Genomic DNA, 12,991 nt, shown 5'->3' on the forward strand with positions numbered 1-12,991 from the left:
CGTATAAAAATGCATTTATGTTCATACGTATGTGTACATGGAGGTGGGGGACTTTAAAAAAATGTAAATGCCTGGCCGATATGGAAGCTGTAGTGCATGTATATACCACTGCTTCCACTGCATAGTTGCCAACTGTCACAAATTGTCCGGGGCACTCGTGGGTTTTCTAAAGCTGTCCCAACAGGTCCTTGTCCCGTGCTGCATCCCAAAAATCACCGACAGTCAAGTGCTGGGAGTGCCTCCTGCATACATCTCAAAATAACAGACACACCAGGGAAAGCTATGACTGTGTGCTCCACCTGTACTGCCCAGAGGGGTTTGCTTTTATGCTGAAAGTACTGTGTTGGGTCCTGAAACAACTCTCTTTCCAGACTTTCCTCCTTGATTATCTTAACACTCCTCAGTCCCCACAATAAACACTATGCAGTCCCTGGACATCCTTCCCAGCTGACTTCATCCACCCACCCCCCACCTCAGCTGACAGACATCCTTGCTGACAACAGTAAAACCTACAGCTGGCCACACAATACAATCTGATTGTGCATACTCTCCATACTCCTCTCCCTGACATACTTCCCACATTCCTACAATCAGCACTTCTCTTTTGCACATATGGTAAGGCCCATGACCATACCCTCAGCACTTCTTTCTGCACATGCTTTCATACCTTCCATGTTCCTCTTCTGTATTTAATGGCCAACATTGTACTCACCACATTCCTCTCCTGCTTGCCATCACTTACTGTCTTCTTTCATACTCTCCACACTCATCTCTTGCACATACTGCACATTGTAATTTGGTCCTCACTCCTCTCTTGTGCATACTGCTCACTGTCTCCACACACCATTCCTGTACATACTGTAATGTCTGAAGACATCTTTAAAGCCTTGGGAATAGTGTTTTGTTGTTTTTGTTTAGTTTTGTATATCTTTAGGCCTGATAACTACAGCTCTCTAATGTATGTTTAATTAAAACATGACATTAGGTTAACAATATGCTACTTGTAAAGCCATGCCCATTTTAAATGAATGCCCTGCCCTCAATTATAGTAAATACTCCAGCTACAAATGACAGTAAGAAAAGGTGTCCCTAATTTTTTTTTTTTAACTGTTGGCAACTATGCCACTGACATGATCCTTATGTAGGAAGGACACATAATTACATGACATAGCTAAGAAATAGTGCCAGTGTATGAAGACGTAATGTAAAAACACAAAAATAGAGTGCCAGGAACATTGGCAGAATGCATTTTGAGAAAGGATCTCCAAAACCAGCTGATGATTGGATGAGTGACAATCAATTCCCCTGCTACCATATGTGCATGCATTGGACTCTTCTTAGGGCACATAGCTGACTTGCAAGTTACAATCTAGCAGTGTCCAGGGCGAACTGTGATCTGAGCACCCACACATTGCAGATCATGCTAATTTCTGGATTCATCCTATTAAGAATTATGTAGCCTGATTTATTTTCACATGAACTATAACTGCATTTTTCAATCATGAGTATTGATTATAAAAATGGCATACAACTCCTAGAGAAGTCTGTAGAGACTGGAAACTATAAGTGACCAAAAAAGTCCACATTTAAATTTAAACAGCATTTTTTAATTTTACAACTCCTTGATAATCCAAATCATCATTCAAGAACATACAAAAATCATCCCCTACATTAATATTGTTTTCAAAGATATTTTTATTCAGTAGATTCTTTACAAACCCAAAATAAATGTAAAATTATGTGTGTATGTGCAATGATTGGGTAGATTTATGAATGGCAATCAACTTTGTTACAACTGCTTGCAAAATATTTTAGCAGTGTACGGGAATGTGGAATAGAATGTATACATGTACATTTTTACTTTAATTTTCTATAATTGATTTTGTTGTGAACTCCACTAAATAAGAATAATCATAAACCCTATTAATTAAAAAATGTCTGTGGATAGTTATGTATTACAAACAATAACAGGAGTCTGTACAATTTTAATTTTAGTGAAAATAATTTTCTTGTATAAATATTAACCCAAGTTGGACAATATTCACATATGCATTTTCTTCCAAACCCAGCATCCCTTTAGTCACAAACAGTATTCAATTTATATTCACTTCTCAGATAGTATCCAGATAGCAATTCATTCTTAAAGGTAACAGAGATTGTAGTAAATAAAGCATATATTTTCCATAAAATTATTTATTAAAAGCATTTCAAAATTGAATGTTCGTTTTAAAAATCTGCTCACCAATACCTCATTTACTTAATTCCCTATGTACATAGTTTCATCTGCCTTTACAGGTAAGTATGCGTATAAAAATTAGGTGCAAACACAAATATGTTTTTTTATTTTTTTTTTATTCAGTATATAGAAGAATTAATTTTATGAATGGATTATTAAAATTTTTCTTTTTTTAATCATCTTTGAACAGTTTATGAACTTTCATCCAACTGTGCAAACAACATATTGAGACAAACAGTAATTATTTGTCCTTTTTCTGGTTGGGATATTACTCTGGAACATGTTATTTAAATGAATAATTACCTGCGAAATAATTAAATGCTGTTGATATGGCCTAGTCATCCCACTTGTACACATTTATAGTAATCCTGTTTCCAGAAATCTATCTCCGTCATGTTGGATAAGCTTACTGTCTATCACAAAGCTGGCATCGATCCTCACTTAATTATAGAAGAACATAGCTCCATATTAAAAGACAAATAAAGTTTAATTTTATTCAAGGCTGTTCCTAAATTCCTGTTCCATTATAGATTAAAAGAATCAATTACCTAAAAAAGTAAAGCTTTAACCAATTTTTAGATTCTAAAAATATTCTGTTCTCAACCTTATAACCCTAAGCTGTGGATTAAAAAAATATATGTATATACAGTATACATATGCAAAAATGTGGAATAGTTTTCAAAATGAAGTATTAATTTACATTAATTGATATCTCAATTTATTTAATTCTCCATGCACACTAGAAACTTTTTTTAAGCTAAAAAAAAGCTGGAAAAATGCTGGATAAAATCCGGTAATGGCATTTTTTAGCAGCATTTTAGTAGTGTCTAGAAGAGTTTAGGAGCATTTAAGAGTCTCAGGGTTTATTAGTATTTTTACAGTGCATGCAGGAAAAAAAAGCTAGAAAGAAACTGTTTTAGTAGCGTTTAGGAGCATTTAGGAGTGTTGAGCTTGTTTATGCTTGAAAAATGATCTAAAAAACTCTACAAAAACAATTTTTTTCTGCTCCTAGATGCTGAAGCTCAAAAAAATACTAATAGCCTAAGGTAGTGTGCATGGACACATAGGATAACACTATTTAGCTTCTAAGAGCAGAAAAAATTGCTAATAACAGCTTCTAGGGCAGTGGTGGGCAACCTTTTTTTTCAACTGAGCCAAATCTCGCCAAAACCACGATTGAAATTTATTTTGAGAGCCACATTTTTAAAACTGAAAATACATAGGATGGTACACTGTTTTTAGTTTCAATACGTTTTTATAGTAATTCATCCCCCATAGTAATTCATCCCCCATATAGTAATTCATCCCCCATAGTAATTCATCCCCCATAGTAATTCATCCCCCATAGTAATTCATCCCCCATATAGTAATTCATCCCCCATATAGTACTTCATCCCCCATAGTAATTCATCCCCCATATAGTAATTCATCCCCCATATAGTAATTCATCCCCCATAATAATTCATCCCCCATATAGTAATTAATCCCCCATATAGTAATTCATCCCCCCCATATAGTAATTCATCCCCCATATAGTAATTCATTCCCCATAGTAATTCATCCCCCCTATAGTAATTCATCCCCCCTATAGTAATTCATCCCCCATAGTAATTCATCCCCCATAGTAATTCATCCCCCATATAGTAATTCATCCCCCCTATAGTAATTCATCCCCCATAGTAATTCATCCCCCTATAGTAATTCATCCCCCATATTAATTCATCCCTCATATAGTAGTAGTAAGTAAGTAGCAAGTAGTAAGCCAAGTCCCCCCGTGTCAATTCACTTACCTTTGCTCCGCGCGTTCCTCTCGCTGTGTTCCCGCGCCGTTCCGGTCTTCAGGGCGGACTGTGAGAGGAGCCTAGCTCCTCTCACGTTCGTCACGCTGCCCCGCCTACACACATCCTGACAGCCAATCACTGGCTATCAGGATGTGAGTGGCAGCGAGACTGGCCAATCATTGCATTTGAGCGCGCTGCCCTGGCTGTTTTTTTTTTGGATCACGCTGCAGAGTCCCTGCCGCCCGAGAGGAGGGAGGGGAGCGGGCGCCCGTCACACAAGAGCCGCATTAAAGCGTGTAAAGAGCCGCATGTGGCTCGCGAGCCGCGGCTTGCCGACCACTGTTCTAGGGGATTAAAAAAATGCCAGTGTGCATGGAGCCTAAACAGAATTAGTTTATAATTTGAAGTGAGTAAAGTATTTGGATTCTAAAGTCTGCAAATTCTCTGTTGTGCATTAGAAAAAAATTAATGGTTTTAACAGTTGAAATTCTTGTTTAAATATGTTTCTAGTACTGAGTGTTATACCGAAAAAAAAAAGGATTTTTTTGAAGGATTTGAAAGAAAGAAATCTCTTAAACGCCTAAATCTGTAAAATTATTAATGATTCACTTTATTTCCATACAAAAATGTTTAGGGATCTTTTCTGATATTTTCTTTCATGTTATTTAGATTTAAAATTTAAGATTTGCTCTAGTTGCATTGTGAAAAATATATCTGCTTTAATCATTTTAATTGAAAAAATAAAAAATAAGTTTAAAGTATCCATCAAAAGTATGAATTAATTGATATATTATATAGTGCCTAAAAAAGGATTCACGGATGAGTTTAAACAAGCTACCTCAGTAATATATGACTGGCTACAAAAGATAAAAATACCACCTAGGGATAGGTTTAGAGAAAGTTGGTCAACTGCACTACAAATGGACATCTGATAAGCAATGGGAAAGAGCCTGCATCTTATCCCATAAATGCTCATTTAGCACTAGAACACAGGAAACAGCGTACAAAGTACTGACACACTGCTATGCCACTCCTTCTAAAATACATTATTGATACCCTCAAGTTTCAGGTGTCTGCTTTCATTGGGCATGCGCACTCCTACTCATATGGTGGCAATGTCCAGTTCTAGTCCCCTTCTAGAATAAGTGCTCTTTTACTGAGTCACTGAAACTACTATTAACTTGAATGCGGTTTGTTGCTTATCTCTAATTTTTCACTTAAAAAGTATAAAAATTATTTGTCCAAGCACCTATTGAATGTAGCCAAATCCCAAATCCCATATCCCATTATTCTGGAAGTCTTCCTGAGTACCTTTTATCCAGAATTGGCTTAACAGAGTAGAAGCTTTATATGATATGCAGAAAATGCTAGCACAGGCATATGATAGGGTGGAACGCTTTCATAAAATGTGCAATCCATGGTTCTTTTTTTGATTCTCAAAAGATTTTGAACATATTGGGGTTTATTTACTAAAGCTGGAGAGTCCAAAGTCAGACTCCCTTCTGCATAGAAACCAATCAGTTTCTAACCTCAGCTTGTTCAATGAAGCTTTGGCAATGAAACCTGGAAGCTGATTGGTTTCTATGCAGAAGGGAGTCTGATTTTGGACTCTCCAGATTTAGTAAATAAACCCCTTAATGTCTGGTGCACCTTGAAGATAGGTATTCACTAGAGATTTTTATCTGTTAGTGATGTCCCCTTTCTTCTGTTGTATATAAGGACTGTTTTCTACAAGGAGAAGATGTAGTGGGACTTTCACTTTTCCTTCACCTTTTTCTTCATTCTCTCCCTTTCTTTTTTTTGTCTTTTAGCTTGTTCATTTTATAAATATACAGATCTAACCATTTGAACTGGTAATGTCCCAATAATATTCAAGATATGGACAGTGCCAAACATAAATATATAAACAACCGTGAATACTTGTGAAACAATATAAATCAATAAAGTAGCAAAACCTAACCCTTATAAAGTGTATAATTAAATTTAAAAAAGATTTGCGCTAATAAATGAAAAATATATATATATTGCTAAAATATAAAAAATAAATAAAAAACACAAAGTCCTTCGTGACAATTATATTGTGCAAATGTCCCACATCAAAAAAAAAAAAAAAAAAAAAATATATATATATATATAATTTTCAGAATCTTCTATTCAATTAATCTTCATGTGATAACACAAAAACACCGTGCTCAAATCCACCACCGAATAGATTGAATAAACTCACCAGTGCAATATGTTGGTCAGATTATAAACCAGCACAAGTGCTTCTGCTCTGGGAGCAATGGTCTGCAGATTAATATCAGCGTATCTTGGACAGCTCAGAATGACAATTCAGAATGCCACCCGATCTGTGAGGATGTCAGGTGATGAAACGCATAGGGAAAAGCTTGTGGAGGTGATGTCACGACGTTAGGCGAGCTGTCGGTGTATATGGATGCCGTGTGAGGATGGGTTGATTTGCTGTGTATGCTGTTCATGCTGGTGTCAGCTCGGACATAAGTCATTGAAAGTGCGATGAGATGTTTTAAACAAATTTCTTTTTTTACATTGCTACACTATGAGTTTCTCCTCTCTTGCTTTCTGAGTCGATTTGGGGTTGAAAGAAGAGGTGTATGCCATTCTGAATTGCCATTCTGAGTTGTCCCAGATACGCTGATAGTCATCTGCAGACCATTGCCTGGAAAACATTGCACCTGTGGCCAATGGATCAGAGGTGCAATGGTCAGGCTTCTGAAGTAAGTCTCTGCAGTTTTCTGCCTGTACCTTCAAATGGGCTGTCTGTTGAAAACTGCAGGGCTTATGAATAAACTACGAGAGTGTTCACCAACACCCTCACAAAACACTCTATCATAACTACAGGCTGTTGACCACAGTGGCTGATGGTAGAAGTAGTCTATCTATTCACTGGAAACTGTGAATAAATGATGTGGGCATGTGGACAGTTGTTTTTATATTGTGACTGTGGATGTGGGGAGAAAAAACACTGAGGGGGAACTAGCGGCAGGAGCTGGAACATGTCACATGTTCCTGAAGGTGAAACTAGCCTTTAATGCATTTATGTAGTAATGCAATATGACTTAAGATCACTGTAATTGAACAATTAAACTCTTACTTTTAAGTTACATTTTTATGATGTGTAGGTCAATTTGGATCACACATGCAGAACTAATTACCTGGGCTGAAAAATTGTAGGGCAGTGTTCACTGTTCATTATGTCAGCGTAATGAAAAACTTGTTGCTGCAGTTCACAACTTATGTAAGATACATTCTCTTAAGATCATTTCCCTATATGGTTGGGATAAAGGATTGGTGATACAAAAAATAATATATATACAGTGTATATATATATATATATATATATATATATATATATATATATATATATATATATACTGTATTTCTCTATTGTTTGTATTTGTTTCAACAGTCATTTGCAATTCATGCAAAGCATGGAAGTTAAATAGTTAACATATTTTAAATAGAAAAATAGATTTGACAATAAACAAAATATTTTTCAGTAATTAGACTATTTAATGAGGTCTGCTTTTAAGATGTTCAGAATCATGTATCTCTTTGACAATGACCTCTGTGATCTTTCTGGTTAAACTTAGAACTGATTCTTTCTTTTTAATGCAAAAGATAAACCCTTAGATAATTTGTTATTGTACTTGCTTTCTCATCCTAATGTCTGAACTGCCAGTTAAATTGCAAATTAAGAGCTCAAAATCTGTATTATGAGAATATATATTTTTTGTTAAAAAAGTCACTTTTCACAGCTTGATATTAGAATGTTTGCAATAAAGCAGTGTGGATATGCAATGCAAAAAAATGCATACACATTTAATAAATCTCTTTAAACATGCTGCAAGTACAGGAAAATACCTGTTGATGTATTTGATATATTGTGTGCTTCTACCTTTTTTGTTTTCTGATCTGACAACAACAAAATGCTTTAAATGGTATATACAATAGACCAACAGGGGAAAGCTAGGAGTAGTATTGTTTGTTTTTTTTCATACACTTTAAGCTTTTGCTATCTGTGAACTATAATGAAGTGTGTGATCTCTTAGATGCCATTTACATTCCGCATACCAAACCACACCAGGAATTACTTCTTTGATAAAAACATTGTGGTTGCCCATAGCAACAAAATAAATAAAACTTTGTTACCATATTTTTAACTATAGCGCCCCCTACTTTTTTTATATATCTAAGGGTAAAGGAGATACTGATGGTGCCATAATCATAAGTTACCATTTGGTAAAGGCAAGGTTACATCTGCAGGGCCTCTAAGATGACTTGGCATCCAGGGAGTGTGAGATACTTTCCTTCCTGCAATAAATTAATTCATAATTTATAGGCTGTGTAGAAATGCCAATTGAGAATTTCTTTGAAGTGTTATCACCTTATAATATTATTATTATATTATTATACAGTATTTATATAGCGCTAAAAGGTTTGCTCAGCGCTGTACATTATAGTGTGGGACAGAACATGAGACAATACAGTAACAAAACAAAACACGAGGGATTCAAGGGCCCTGCTCTTTCGAGCTTACAATCTAGGAGGGAGGGGATAGTGTGACAGGAGGAAGTGGCTGTGGGGGATGGAGTGGTAGGAGGAGTGGAGGAGATCGGCTGTTAGGTGAGGGCGGGGTAGGCTTCCCTGAAGAGATGGGTTTTCAGGGTGCGCCTAAAGGTGAGGAGGGTAGGTGACAGTCTGATGGATTGGGGTAGTGAGTTCCAGAGGATGGGGGAAGTCCTGGAGAAGTCCTGCAGTCGGGAGTGGGAGATGGAGACCAGGCAGCTAGAAAGTAGGAGTTCTTGTGAGCAACGAATATAATTGCACATCTAGGAAACCCATGGCCCCAAGTCACTTTGATCTCCTTAGAACTGGAAAGGCTAACTGTGCCCTTTTGTTACTCCACATAAACCATGCAAACGGACTTTTATTTGTAAGAAATAATAATGTGCCCTGGAGATTTGTACAGTGTTCTAGTGGTATAAAAAGACAGTATTTATAGAGAGCTATAGTTACTCCCTTGGATGTAGTCAAGAGTGAGTCACTCAGGAACCAGCATTTATACAGTATATATGAGTGGGGAGTTTCTGGGCAGAAGACTGGTGGAAGTGAGTCTCCTGTAACAGAACTACAGGTGCCCCAAGAACATAGACCATATACATTATATGACACTACATTTAAATCAGGCATTGATAAGCAGTAATCAGGTCAGCTTTACATGCTTGCTTCTGTATGGGAATGAAAAGGTTTAGCCATTAGGTCTGCATCCTGGAAGAGACAAACAAAATGGAAAACAAAACATGAACTAGTAATAAAACCAGTGTATAGTATAGAGGTATAAGTATATTTAAACAAACTATAGTGTCCACTAGAGTGTGTGCTATTGTGAGCAGTGTGTGGACCCAGTCAGAGGTGTGTCATGCAAATAAGGACTAACTCTTCCATGAGTCTAGATCTGGTCATTGGGATTGGGATTAGATGTGGCTGTGTTGCTGACTCCTTGTTCATGCAGTTATGTTCAAGAAGGGAGAACAGCAGATTAGCTATTACTAAAGTTGGCCATACATGTATATTGAAACAAACAAACTTTTTCTAAAAATGTAAATGTTCTTTCAATATAAAATTCAACTACATTGTATTGGAAAGTTTCCTGCAAATGTCAACATTTTTCCAATCAACTTCAACATTTCTGATTGATTACTAACATCTACTGCCCATGCCCACTTCTCTAAAAAAAACTATTAAAAAATCATTACAAGATGAAACTAGTAAACCAATAAAAAAAGAAAGTAGGGAAAGTTACTCACCAGTCAAAAAGAAAGTTATTCTGATTGTGATATATTCAGAGAGGTTGTGATCAGAAGGGATAGGATATAGCTCAGAGGAGCCACTATCCTAATACTGCCATATTTGGTTAAAATGATCTAACTGATCTTTCACTTTAACCATAAGATCATCTAATATCTGCTATACTAAGAGTTGGATTTGAGTTGAGATTACAGTAATTCTGCAGTGCTGTGGGTTAAGTTGCTTTGCTGCAGTCAGGATGTGGGTAACCAATCTCTTTGCATGTTTGGACATACCTAAGAATGGTCCAATGTTATAGATACATCTAGCACTTGCTATATTATCTGCACTAACGAGAATGATCTGCACTACCGCACCTTCTCTAAAAATCTTCATTATAATGACTATAGTACATGCATCACAGATACAGTAGATTGACGCCTTTCAGCTTACTCAGCTTTAGTCATGACCCATAACTACTTGGGCCCAAAAGGGTTGAAGGGTATACATATCCTGACTACATCTCCAGCTGTAAGTTCTTCTTGGTGACGCTAGCATTAAAAGTTGCTACAGGTGAATTTAGGTAGGCTAAGAGAGGACATAAACTCATCAAACTTAGCAGAGTGAAAAGGGGTGTTAGAATCAGGAGAAAGGCAATTATATAATATTTTACTCCCCAAAAACATGAGCAGAAGACTGCAGGTCATAAGTAGGGGAGCCGTCAACTCAAATAATGAGATCAGTTGTAGACGATATTTGCTTTGCCTCTAGCCTATTCACCAACATTCTATGAGACATGTCATATCAAGTGTTTTCATCTGGTTGTGTAAAATAAATACTATGCAAAGGAGAGCTACAGTGGGAAAATGCCATAACTGAGTTTTCGCTTTAGTCATTCGTTGTAGAAACTAAAATCTCTGTTTTTATTGCATTTAAGGCAAGCTCTGACTGACATACAGTGGCCTCTAAAAAAGCCTTGTGAGCCGCCCACAATGTAGACGTCTTATCCACAGTGCCTTTGTTTGCTTTGGATAATGACTCCAGTTTTTCAGTTAAACTAGCTTGAGAATCAGGGAGTTTAAGTAAGGATACTTTCAACCACCAATGACACGATTTAGGAAAAAAAAATGCCACTCTAAATCAATGGAAGCTTGATTTGACCACGTTACAGGGTTAATTTCAGAAGACATAATACTATTGAACCAGGGGACAGATACAAAAAATATTTTAGTTTAAATACACCTGATGTACTAGGGAGTAAAACAAAAATGTTTGTGTATAGGATGTTTAACTTATCAGAGATCTAAAAAATGGTGTTTCCTTATAAGTTTACAAAATAAAGTAGAAGTTTTGATGAGTTAATTGGATGGGTTACTACCAATCAGTGATTGTCTGTCCTTGAAGGGAGACTTAGAATCAAAATCCCCCCAAAATAGTAAGTGAATTTGAATATTGGTGTAATTTATCCAAGGTCTGGTGCAGAAAATACCTTTGACCAGTTTTTGGAGAGTAGATGTTCAATAGGACTAGATATTTACCTGCAAGCATGTAGTTGAGTAACACCATTGGTGTAGTTCCACACCAATGGAAACACCCTGGACCTCGTTTTCTCCCATCTCTGCACCCTCCACAACCCCCTCTCTCTGACCACAACCTCATTACGTTCTCCGTCTCCCCGTCCTACAACGCCTCCTCCCCCAAACGTCAAACCATCACCAGCCGTAACCTCCGCAACCTGAACCAGGCCCCTCTCCATTCTGCAGCTGACCGTCTGTACGACAGTATCCTTCCACTGTCATGCCCTGACCTGGCCACTACTGCATACAATGACTCGCTGTCAGCTGCCTTAGACTCCTTAGCACCCCTAACCACACGTAGCATTAGACCCCGACCGCTTCAACCCTGGCAGAACGACCACACTAAAAATCTTAAACAACGCGGTCGTGCGCTTGAGCGATTATGGCGCAAAACCAGATCGCCTCGAGTGTTCTCCCTCTACAAATCCGCCTTCCTCACCTACACCGCCTCCCTCCATGCCGCCAAATAAGCCTACTTCGTAACCCTCATTAACACCCTCTCCACCTGTCCTCGCCGGCTCTTCTCCACTTTCAACTCCCTACTCTCTCCACCCCCACCCAGTACCTCACTCACTGCACACGAGATTTCCAGTCACTTTCAAAATAAAATCGACGCAATCCGTAAGGACATTGCCAATGCTCAACCTACCTTCCCACCTAGCCTCCCTCCCACCATAACCCCACCAACTCTCTCCTCCTCTGACCTTGCAACCGCCCTACCTCCCACCACACCTAACGTCCCGCACACTATAACCTCCCCAGCACTCTGCTCCTTCAGCCTTGCTACCACTGAGGAGGTCACTAAGGTCTTCTCAGAAGCCCGCCTCACCACTTGCCCCCTTGACCCTGTTCCCACACAACTCCTCCGGTCACCCTCCTCCTCCATCCTACTCTCCCTCACCCACATCTTCAATCTCTCTCTCTCTACTGGCGCATTCCCCTCCCCCCTAAAGCACGCGCACATCACCCCCATACTCAAAAAACCCTCCCTGGACCCCATCGACCTGAACAACCTTAGACCCATCTCCCTGCTGCCATTTACTTCCAAGCTTTTTGAGCGCTTAGTCTACAATCGCCTATGCGCCCACCTCACTGACAACAACCTCCTCCTCCTCTGGCTTCCGTCCCCTACCCTCCACCGAAACCGCCCTACTCAAAATCACTAATGACCTGCTAACCGTCAAAGCTAATGGCCACTTCTCAGTCCTCTTACTCCTCGACCTTTCCGCGGCCTTCAACACAGTCGACCACCCTGTCAGGAATGGACTCAGCACTGGTGGTGGGACTCACCTGCCGTGTGGGCTGCAGTACCAGGGCTGACCAGCGGGTGCTCTCAGCAGCCAGAAGCTCACTTCTGCAGTCAGCCAACACCTGGGGCTGATTACAGCAGGTGTATTTAAGGACTAACCTGGCCTGTGATCTGTGCCTTGGTGTAAATGTTTCCCATGAGCCCTTGTATCCAGTATCCTGTTCCTGTGTTGCTGTATACTCCGTTGCCGACCTCTGCTTGTTACTGATCCTGCTCTTCTCCTGTTTAACCCCTGGCTTGCCTGACTACTCTTCCGTCTGATCCCTGGTACTGTATT

This window comes from Staurois parvus, unplaced genomic scaffold, assembly GCF_062004578.1.
Source record: "Staurois parvus isolate SC_StPar_1 unplaced genomic scaffold, SC_StPar_1.0 ptg000598l, whole genome shotgun sequence".
In the NCBI taxonomy this organism is placed as follows: Eukaryota; Metazoa; Chordata; class Amphibia; order Anura; family Ranidae; genus Staurois; species Staurois parvus.